This window comes from Leopardus geoffroyi, chromosome B4, assembly GCF_018350155.1.
Source record: "Leopardus geoffroyi isolate Oge1 chromosome B4, O.geoffroyi_Oge1_pat1.0, whole genome shotgun sequence".
NCBI lineage: Eukaryota > Metazoa > Chordata > Mammalia > Carnivora > Felidae > Leopardus > Leopardus geoffroyi.
In genome coordinates, this window is record NC_059341.1 from 113,136,535 (window position 1) to 113,147,713 (window position 11,179).

General features: G+C 35.6%; 1 long non-coding RNA gene across 1 annotated transcript in view; it reads left to right on the forward strand.

The window, feature by feature from the left end:
* Positions 1-10,961, forward strand: part of LOC123590732 — an 81,850-nt gene extending 70,889 nt beyond the window's left edge. Inside the window, exon 3 of the long non-coding RNA XR_006708953.1 lies at positions 10,909-10,961. This is a non-coding gene — a long non-coding RNA (uncharacterized LOC123590732). The remainder of the gene's footprint in view (positions 1-10,908) is intronic.
* The last annotated feature ends 218 nt before the right edge of the window (positions 10,962-11,179 follow it).

The following is an 11,179-nucleotide window of genomic DNA, read 5'->3' on the forward strand; positions in this document are numbered from 1 at the left end:
ACTCACCAACGGTGAGATCATGACCTGAGCCTAATCTGGACGCTCAACCAACTGAGCCACCCAGGCACCCCTACATGTCATTTTTTAAAAGAATCTTTTTAGTAAAATTTTATTTATTTTATTGTTGAGGGGCATTTGCATCTTTTGTTCAACCTGAATTCCTTTTTAAAAAAAAATTTTAATGTTTATTTATTTTTGAGACAGAGAGAGACAGAGCATGAGCGGGGAAGGGTCAGAGAGAGAGGGAGACACAGAATCCGAAACAGGCTGCAGACTCTGAGCTGTTAGCACAGAGCACGACAGGGGGCTCGAACTCACGGGCCGCGAGATCATGACCTGAGACGAAGTCGGACATTTAACCGACTGAGCCACCCTGGCACCCCGAATTCCTTTTTCTATATAAAAAATAAATATTATAAAAAGAGGGAATACTTTCACTCCACTCATTGAAATTTGTAATATTATATTACATAGGCAAACTATTAGCAAATGAATAGAAACCACTCATTAAATTCATATGAACAAATTACAGATGATTAACGTATTTAAAAAGAACATAGCTTGTTTTATTGTGCAAAGAGAATAATTGTGAATTTATATAAAAATTATAAAAATAGAACCTCAGATTTCACTATATCCTTTGAAATAGTGGACAAATGAATTTTAGCAGAAGAAAGGTACTAATCAGTCCTCTTAAATCCAGTTGCATGAGCTAAGTATTTCATTGAATTTTACCTCGGTCAGTGTATATGCAAAGGAAGAGACCTAACTACTCTTTCGTCTGAATTAAAAAAGTTGACGCCTACTTACAACTCGGAAAATGCGTTTTTGGTATTTATGTTCAATCTCCTCAACTAAGCTGTAAGCCTTTGGGTAGGAATGCTTTTCTGCCCACGTAGTTTTTAAATTCTGTGTACCGTAGTATAGAGAAGTAGCCTTGGGCTTAAATTCTGGAGACAGCCTGCCAGGGTTTGATATCTTTGCTGCTAGAGAACTGTGCATCTTCAGACTAGCAACTTAATATCTCTATGTCTGTCTTTCCTCTTTAGTAAAACGGGTTTAATAATATTATTGATCCCATAGAGCTGTTGTGAAATTAATTTAGAAATTCAACAAAAGGTGCTTCACAGAGGAGTCTGACATTTCCTTCTATTTTCCATTTAATAGGCTCAAAATTACCAGCCATGACCAAATTCTTATAAAGCAAAGACAAACTCATTTGTAGTTTTGAAAGAATTCATCAGAGAAAAAAAGTATGTGAGAGCCACATCTTCGTTTTTAATCTATGTTGGTATTTTCATATCTGAGCACGTTAGATCTTGACAGAAAGTTTCTGTGCCTTGGCACTTGGAACTTTATAGATCCAAGAAAACTTTTCAAAATTTCACTCTTTGTAGGGGGTGTTGCTTTGGGAAAATTCAAAACTCTCTGCAGAAGAAGGTCTGAGAATGAACAGTTCTAGAAAGTTTCTTGTCCAGCTGATTAGCTTTGCATTTTAATAATTTTCCTCTTACATGAATTACACATACACTCATTTTGAAATTGTCCTTCATTGGTCTCTTATTATGCACTCATTGCTTGAATTACTAAAGTAATAGGCGGCATTATCACAATTACATGTGTTCATGGTGCTTCACATGAGTACAATAATCATTTTAACATGCTTCTAAAATATTAATAATCCAATGATTATAATCATCATTAATTACTACTAACTTCATAGGCTACCACACAATCCCAGAAAATGCAACACAAAAAGATGACAAAGAGAAGATTGCTCTAGATTCCTTTTTTTTTTTTTTTCCCAGAAGGTTATTTTAGTGGTTTAGAAGGAAAACATATGCATGCTAACTGCAGTGAAGCTAACTGTTCTAGTTCTCCTAGGGAGGTAATTTTTTCATGCAACAATATGTCTATTATTAGTTCTTATACATTAGCCCTTAGTAAATAGTATTTATTCTGTCTGCATATCTTGACAATGACTTCTCCCCACATTTGCAGCCACCCACTGAGACAATCATTGCCACCATTCAGACACACAACAAACTAAGGTTTTATTACTTTAATTTTCCAAACAAATTATACCATGCTAAATTACAACACATGGAAATAATTTTTAAAAGACAAAGAGAACAGCAGATTTTACCTTTTTATTAAGTGAGCTATATGTAATTTCAAATAATGGCTTATATTAAATATTGTCCAAATGTGCAAATGTTGTGTGACTGAGTGCTTTAGCAAACATCAGTTTCCTGAACCCTTTTGAAATTAAGTGGAGGGGACTATGTAAGTTATTTTTAATCTGGTGTTTTATAGTCTTGTAAATTTGGATTTAAGTAATAGCTGGTAATTTCAATATGTGTATGCTCTCCACTAGTGTATTCATGTGTTTGGTAATTTAGTATATGTGTACACTAAGGATATATATACTAGTATAATGAGAATGTATATATTATACTATATATTGTATATATATATATTTGTATATTGTATATACAATATATATCATATATTTGATATTATAATGTATATTATATATTGTATACAATACATATATATGTATATTATATATTGTATACAATATATATCATTGTATATATACATATATACATATACATATATATACATACATACATATATACATATATATAACTACAAACTGTGGTTTGCATCCTAACTTCAAACTGTAGAATGCATCTTTTTATGTTTCCAGCTAGAGCTGCAAAACTGTCACAAAGACTAACAGAATCTGTTCTAAAGAATGATGTGTTGTTATCTGAATTGACACAGAACAATGTTAGATTAAAAACTCAGATGTACTCTTAAGGTTAACAGTGGGAGATTACACTAATATCAAAGAGCTCAAAACAGGAAATGTCCTTTAGCAAAGTTTCTCCATGTCTCCAAGATTTTCGGAACAGCCATTTAGGGGAAGATGCAAAGTATAGTGTACACTTTTAGTTTGGACAAATGAGGAAAATTTTGTCTAACCATCATCATTTCCAGTAACACCAATGCTCACAGTGTTTTAAGATAGACTCAGCTTTGGAAACAAAACAGTGGGAGCTTTTTAGGATACCAATTCAAATGCCACCCAGCTGAGTAATGATCTGGTTGTTGTTACCAAACTTATTATTTCATGTCTGCTTGGTGATTAATGTCACTTGGAATTACTATATCCTTCAGTTCACTCCCATATGGACAAATGCTACCATTCAAATATCATCATCGTGTTACCAGTTTGTCCTGAGAAGCTACTGAATACTTCAATGTCCTCTCTTCATATTTAATGAAAGATTGATAGAATGAGGGAATGGTCTGATGTTGTTTATGTCCTGTGAGAGCAATTGATTACAGCTAATTTTCATGCCCCTGTAGGGTCCATTCGGTGATTGACTTCAAGAAAACTCAGAGCAGCTGGTCCCAATTCTGGACATACACAGAACCACCTAGGGAGCTTTTTAAAAATATATATTACTGGGCTTTAACCCAAAGTTACTGAATGAGAATCTCCAGGGCTTTTTCCCATCAAGCTATATTTAAACATGTTCTCTAAAGAATTGTATTGCAGCTGCCCATGGACTGGCCTTTGGAATCCATTTACTAAATTTTGAAATAAGTAAATTTCTAGCTCTGATGCTGTCTATACAGCAAGTCCTGATCCAGTCCAAATAATCTTGAATTTCCCACATCTATAAAATGAAGAGAATATCCACATTAATTTGTTCTGAGGACTACATGAAAAACACAAGGAGACTGTCTAGCACAGTTCAGAGAGAACAGTGTCTCTATGGTAGGGTGAGGAAGAGATGGTTATATGTTCACCCAAATCCATTTTCTTTTATTTCTGGGCACACAGCTAGAATGCATTTCTCAGTACATCGTGTGGTCAGTTGAGTTGATGTGACTAAAACCAGGCCAATGGAATGCAGCAGAAGGAATGTGAACCACTTTTAGGTTTGGATTGAAAAGACCTCCACAGTCAAACTATACAATTGTTTCCCCTTCTGGCAGGCTAAGTGAGATGACCTACAAAGCCTCCTTGGGATCCATATGTTGAACATGAAAATTACACAAGATAGAATAAACCAGGGTTCCTGAATGATAATATGGAATGCCACCCACCCATAAACACAAATATTTGTGCTAAGCAACTATGATTTGGGGTGTAGTTATTACAGCAGCTAGTACCTTATGTTTGTTTGTTGTGCAATTAGTTTTTATTTTAAAATAACGGTAACATTTGAAAGATTTTTTTCTATGCTTATCTGTCTGTTTTCATATTCTATTTTATCAATTGTGGAAACCACCGGGAATTTCAATGTTCATAAGAGACCATGAGCATTTTGCAGATTCCTGTGGCAACAATAAAAACCTGTGTTGGGGGGAGTATCCAATCCTTTAAAGAAGATCACCTGCCACCAGGCACCATACTACATGATCCCAGTGTTTCTCTCCTTCCCCTTTTAGGGACAGTAGGACACATACACATGGTGGAACTTAATTAGGAAATTTATTGGAATAGGGGTGCCTGGGTGGCTCAGTCAGTTGAGCATCCGACTCTTGATTTCGGCTCAGGTCGTGATCTCACTGTTTGTGGGTTCAAGCTCCGTTCAGGCTCTGTATTGACAGTAGGGAGCCTGCTAGGGATTTTCTCTCTCTCTCTCTCTCTCTCTCTCTGCCCCCTCCACCACACGCATGTGCTCTCTCTCTCTCTCAAAATAAATAAACTTTTTTATGAGGAAATTTATTGGAATAAAGGATACTGTACAATTTGTGCCATACTCCAACACACTACATCATCATCTACATGTCATTATGTATGAAAAATTATTTATGAGAAATTTCTCCCAAGAGCGCAATGATTATGCTTCCCTCTTCACTATTGCTTTTGGGGATTTTCTTTTCCTTCTCCTCTGTCAACTACTTCTAAGTAGCCCCTACCTTCATATCAACTCTAATATATTATACAAGGTTGGTCTAGAAGGGACTTTGGGAAGAACAGGAATGATGTGGAAGACAGGGTATATGGGAGAATAAAAATAAACTTAATTTTTTTTTTCAAACTTCTCCTTTCCACCTCTAAGGTTTCAGGGTAGCATCTTCAGTTCCTTATGCTATTTTTCTCAGGTCACTCACATTGCCCCAACATTATTCTACATCCCGCATTCCTTCACATTCAGCTAATCTGATGCCTTAGAGAGGCAGAGTCTCTTTTTCTCCCTCTTCTCAGAGGTAATTAAATTTTCAGTCCTTTTATACTCAGAGACTCATTTTAGCAAATCACTATAATTTGATTTTTCCTATACCATCTAAGTTACAGGTCATACGTATAGTTCATCTCACTTGCTAACTGATAAATCTTTAGTGATTTCTTGGAATGCTATGTTTAGAAAGGCTTGAGTCCGGTGTGTTGTCTCAGCAAGAAAGAACACCCTCATCAGTTAGGGACGTCTTTCTCAGTTGCAGGAGGAGAAGCAATGGCATTCAGGCCAGGTGGTTGTACCCTGGTGCTCTTTCAAAATAATAAAATGAGGATGATGAGAATTTTCACTACAAAAGGAAAGTTCAAATGAGCAGGTCTTTTTTGTCTTTAGGAATGGTGTAGGTTTGCCTTCTCAGAGTTCAGAAGAGATCAGTCTTCATACATACTTTTGAGATCTAACTATATTAAAAACCAAAGAAGTACAAGATAATATTATAAATATGGTAAAATATTTTATTCCTTAAATTTAATAAAGACTTCTGAATATCATCTTTCATTCCTTTTGATATATTCTCATGACTGTATACATAAGCTTATTTGGTGATAAAAGTAGAAGTCAAGGGGCACCTGCGTGGCTCTGTCAGTTAAGCATTTGACTCTTGGTTTCGGCTCAGGTCATGATCTTGTGATTCATGAGTTTCCCGCATCAGGCTCCGTGCTGACAGTATGGAGCCTGCTTGAGACTCTCTCTCTCTCTCTCTCTGTCTCTCTCTCAAATAAATACACTTGAAAAAAAAAGGAGAAGTCAAAATTTTGAAGTCTTTCATTCATGGAGATTTGGCCAAATGGTCCATTGAATTTGACTCTGAAAATAGGCCACATAATCAGACTGATTTCCTCCCATGGAGGACATAATGGGAAACACTTGTCAAAAGGAAGAGTGAAGTAATGAAATAGGGAATATTAGGCCAATGTCTAAAGTAAGTGGAATAAGAGAAAGGAGGTGACTGATAAACTGTTTCAAGATGGAGGCACATGGTATCAGGGACCACTGACACCCATAAGTCCTGAGGCCTTTTCCTGTGGAGTCCCCTTCCTTGATGTTTTTCCTCAGATTGTCTTTCATTAAAGAGTGGCCCACCGCAGCTGCTAACTCTTGAGACACCAACTGGATCCTTGGCCTCAAGTGCTGTCAAATAGAGACAGTATTTGTCTGTGGAAATATCTTATTCCTGATGCTTGGTAGAGATGGGGAGCTGGGGACAGAACTTCCTGACTCATTGCAGTAGGAATGTAAATATGCCTAGAAACTCACATTTTCTATCATATAGCATTTCTTCATATAAATATTGGTAGCACTTTTTAATTTGCATAGAGTTCTAAACCTTGTACTCATTGTGCGAAATCACTAGACTTCCCTGTGCTGAATGGATAATAATCACTGTGTATAACATTGTATCTGTGAAGACATATCTGTGAAATTCCAAATAATTGACTTCCAAAGAACATTTGCATTGCATCAATTTGTAATTGGTAAGCTCATTTCCCTGCTTTCATTTTTTCAGTTATATAATGAAGTTGAATGAAGCAGGTGTCAGATCTACATCTCTCTATACACTTATTTTACCAGTTCAGAAAATTAAGAAATGAATTTCATGATGCCAAGTCACTGTCTTAGCTAAATGTATTATATCAGATCCTAATAGTGTCTCACACTAATTCATTCCTCTGTCAACATCATGTTGCTTAAGAGGAGACAGAACTAAGGAGTATTTGCTTACTAGAATGTGAAAGCTACAGGTCTGGCTATAGGTAGGTACTGCAAATGGTGAATTCTTTTAAATGTTTATTTATTTATTATTTTGAGAGAGAGAGAGAGAGGAGGAGCAGAGAGGGAGGGAGGGAATCCCAAGCAAGCTCCATGCTGTTAGTGCAGATCCGGTCGGGAGCTGGAATTCACGAACCTCAAGATCATGACCTGAGCCGAAATCAAGAGTTGGACACTTAACCAACTGAACCACCCAGGCACCCTTGCAAATGGTGAATGTTATTATTGACCTTTCTTGTTTTGCATTCTTAAATATCTTTTGATGAAAAGGTGACAGAAAGGGAGCTTTTTAAAAGACACATTTGGGGTGCCTGAGTGGCTTAGTTGGTTAAGGGTCTGACTTCAGCTCAGGTCATGATCTCACCATTTGTGAGTTCAGCCCCGCATCGGCTCTATGCTGACCGCTCAGAGCCTGGAGACTACTTCAGATTCTGTCTCTGTCTCTGCCCCTTCCCCCCTCACACTCTGTTTCGCCCCAAAATAAATAAACATTACAAAAAATTAAAAGACACATTCAATGAATAGAAACAGTTAAAATTTTATTTGACCTTATTGTGATTTTACTTATGATTTGGGGGAACTAAGACAATGGAGTGCTATGTACGATATAAAAATCATAATGTAAACCTTAAAGCACACTAAACAGCATGATTATCAATGGTATAGACATATGTGGTAAAGGTGTAAAAACATTCACAGAAATATATTGCTGATATTAGGCAATAGTTCTGGGGAGGCAAAACACTGAGATGGTGGCCAAGGCTTTTGTTGTTAGCTATATTTAGTTTTTAAAGATGAGATGCAAATATAAAAATATAGTAATATATTTAAAAATGTTATATCTGTAATTTTTGTCCATTAAAATATTTTAATTAAGATATTTAAAAATATATTTATTTTATTACTTTTTGAAAAGTATTTTAATTCTAGTTAGTTGACATACAGTGTTATATTAGTTTCAGTGTACAATACAGTGATTCAAAACTTCCATACATCACACAGGGCTCATCACAAGTGTACTCCTTAATCCCACTCCAATTTAATTCATCCGCCTTACCCACCTCCCCTCTGATAGCCATCAGTTTGTTCTCTATAGTTAAAGTCTGTTTCTTGATTTGCCTCTGTCTCTCTTTTTTCTTTGTTTTGTTTCTTAAATTCCACATATAGGTGGAATCATATGGTATTTGTCTTTCTCTGACTGACTTATTTTGCTTAACATTATACTCCCTAGCTTCATCCATGTCATAGCAAATGGCAAGATTTCATTGCTTTTAATGGGTGAGTTATATTCCATATATATATTCCATATGTGTGTGTACATACATATATATATATGCCACTACATATATATATATATATATATACATATATATATCCACTACATCTTCTTTATCCATTCACTGGTTGATGGACATTTGGGCTGTCTCCATAAGTTGGCTATTGTGGATAATGCTGCTGTAAACATCAGGGTGCATATATCCTTTTGAATTAGTTAGTAGTTTTGTATTCTTTGGGTAAATATCTAATAGTGGAATTGCTAGATCACAGGATAGTTCAATGTTTTGTTTTTTATTTCTTTTTGAGAGAGAGAAAGGGAGAGAGCATGGCCTGGAGACGGAGGGCAGAGGGAGAGAGAGAGAGAGTTGTAAGCAGGTTACACACTCAGCATGGAGCCTGATGTGGGACATGATCCCATGACCCTGAGATTATGACCTGAGTAGAAATCAAGAGTTGGATGCTCAATGGACTGAGCCATCCAAGCATCCAAGGGTAGTTCTATTTTTAACTTTTTGAAGAGCCTCCATACTTTTTTCCACAGCAGCTGCACCAGTTTGCATTCCCACCAACAGTACAAGAGGATTCCCCTTTCTCCACATTTATGCCAACACCTGATGTTTCTTGTGTTGTTGATTTTAGCCATTTCGACAGGTTTGAGGTGACATCTCATTGTGGTTTTGATGTTTATTTCCCTGATGATAGGTGATGTTGAACATCTTTTCATGTGTCTGTTGGCCATCTGTATGTCTTCTTTGGAAAAATGTCTGTTTATGTCTTCTGTCCATTTTTAATTGGATCAATTTGTTTTATGGATGTTGAGTTTTATAGGTTCTTTTTTGTATGTTGGATACTATCAGATGTGTCATTTGCAAATATCTTCTCCCGTTCTGTCAGTTGCCTTTTAGTTTTGTTGATTGTTTCCTTTGCTGTGCAGAAGCTTTTTATTTTGAAGTCCCAATAGTTTATGTTTGCTTTTATTTCCCTTGCCTCCAGAGGCTTATCTAGAAAGAAGCTCTTACAGCCAATGTCAAAGAGGTTACTCCCTGTGTTCTCCGCTAGGATTTTTATGGTTTCAAGTCTCACATTTAGGTCTTTAATCCATTTTGAATTTATTTTTGTTTATGGTTAAAGAAAGTGGTTCAATTTCATTCTTTTGCATGTTGGTGTCCCGTTTTCCCAACATCATTTGTTGAAAAGACTCTTTTTCCCATCGTATATTCTTTCCTGCTTTGTTGAAGATTAATTGACCATATAGTTGTAGATTCAAAAAATGTGCTTAAAAGAAAGGAATTATAGGATTGCAAAGTAAGAACAAGTTCTTTTAACTTTTTTTCAAACTTGTAGGGAGTAACTATTATATTCTGAACTGAATCACTCAGTTATTTAATTTAGGCTTTAAAAAAATCCTACTCACTTCTGGGAGCTAATTGTGGGTTGAGCAATCTAACTTTGATACTGTCTTACTGTTTTGACTTCATTTCATCTCCATTAATTAAGTTATATTTGTTACCTAGTATAAATTCATGCATTAAAAATATGAATTTTAATAATAATCCTCTTACAGCTTTTAAATTTAGAAATAAATGATTTTACTGTGAAATATACATATTTGGGCTCTTCTTCATATTATATTCTATCAAGTAAGGTAGCACTGAGGGTGATGAAAGTGGATTGTCACAATAGTATCACTGCATCATTGTAGAATAGCTCTTATTACAGTTTGAATCCATAAAGGAATTATGGTTATTTGGAAAGAAAATGGGGGAATGCATGAAATGGATGGAGAGAAAATTTTCATCTTCTTTCCTTGAGAATACACTTTAGGTAGCTTAGAAAATTCCCATAAATTAAAGTATGAAAAAAAACTGAAATTGGTAGGAGAAGACAACTGGGGTGGCTCAGTCAGTTAAGCGTTTAACTCTTGATTTCAGCTCAAGTCAGGATCTCATGATTCATGAGATCAAGCCCCATGCTCGGCTGTGCCCCATGCTCGGACAGCGTGGAGCTTCTTGAAATTCTCTCTCTCATTGTCTCTCTGCCCTTCCCCTGCTCATGCTCACTTTCTCTCAAAATAAATATATAAACTTAAAAAATAACATCAGAGCTTCTGAGGATAAGAATTAAAACAGGAATACATATTAAAAGTAATAGAAGTGTTAATTTTTTTTATTCATATACATTATGATCTTTTATAAAGGGCCTCTAATCTCCCAATTAGCCAAAAACATTCTAGGATTTTTTAAAAAATATTTAATATCAAAATTAAAATGAGTCATACACTATCCTGAGATCCAATAAAACGTGATTTTCTTTCTTTTTAAATTTTTGTCTAGGTGTAGCAAAGAATATTCAGATGTGGATTTGGAACTTACCAACATTCACATAATTTATGAAAGTCCTGATCAAAATTCAGAACTCCACTGATTTACTACACTGCTATAAGGGACCAATCAACAGCAACACAGCTTTAATAACTTTAATTGCATATTCGGCTGTGTAAGATAACAGAAAGAAAACGTGTTAAAGCAACGAGCATCGTCTTCACCATCATGACCTTTATCGTAATGGCAACTAACTTCTTTTTAACTCTTCGCAGATTGCAAAGTGCTTACATCTCCAGCTCCTTTTACATCTTATAGTCGACTGAAAGTAAGTAGAACATGTACTATTTATTCACTGTAGACTTGGAAAGTCTGAAAGATACAGAAATCTTAAATGCCACAAACAAGACATTTATGCTGTTTCTATCTCACATGGCATTTAAAAAATATGAATGCAGAGAAGTCAGTTAGAACAAGGTCATGTGAGCTAAACAATGGGTGTATGCCTATTTTGAGATGATTCCCTACAGATCTCTACTGTTTGAT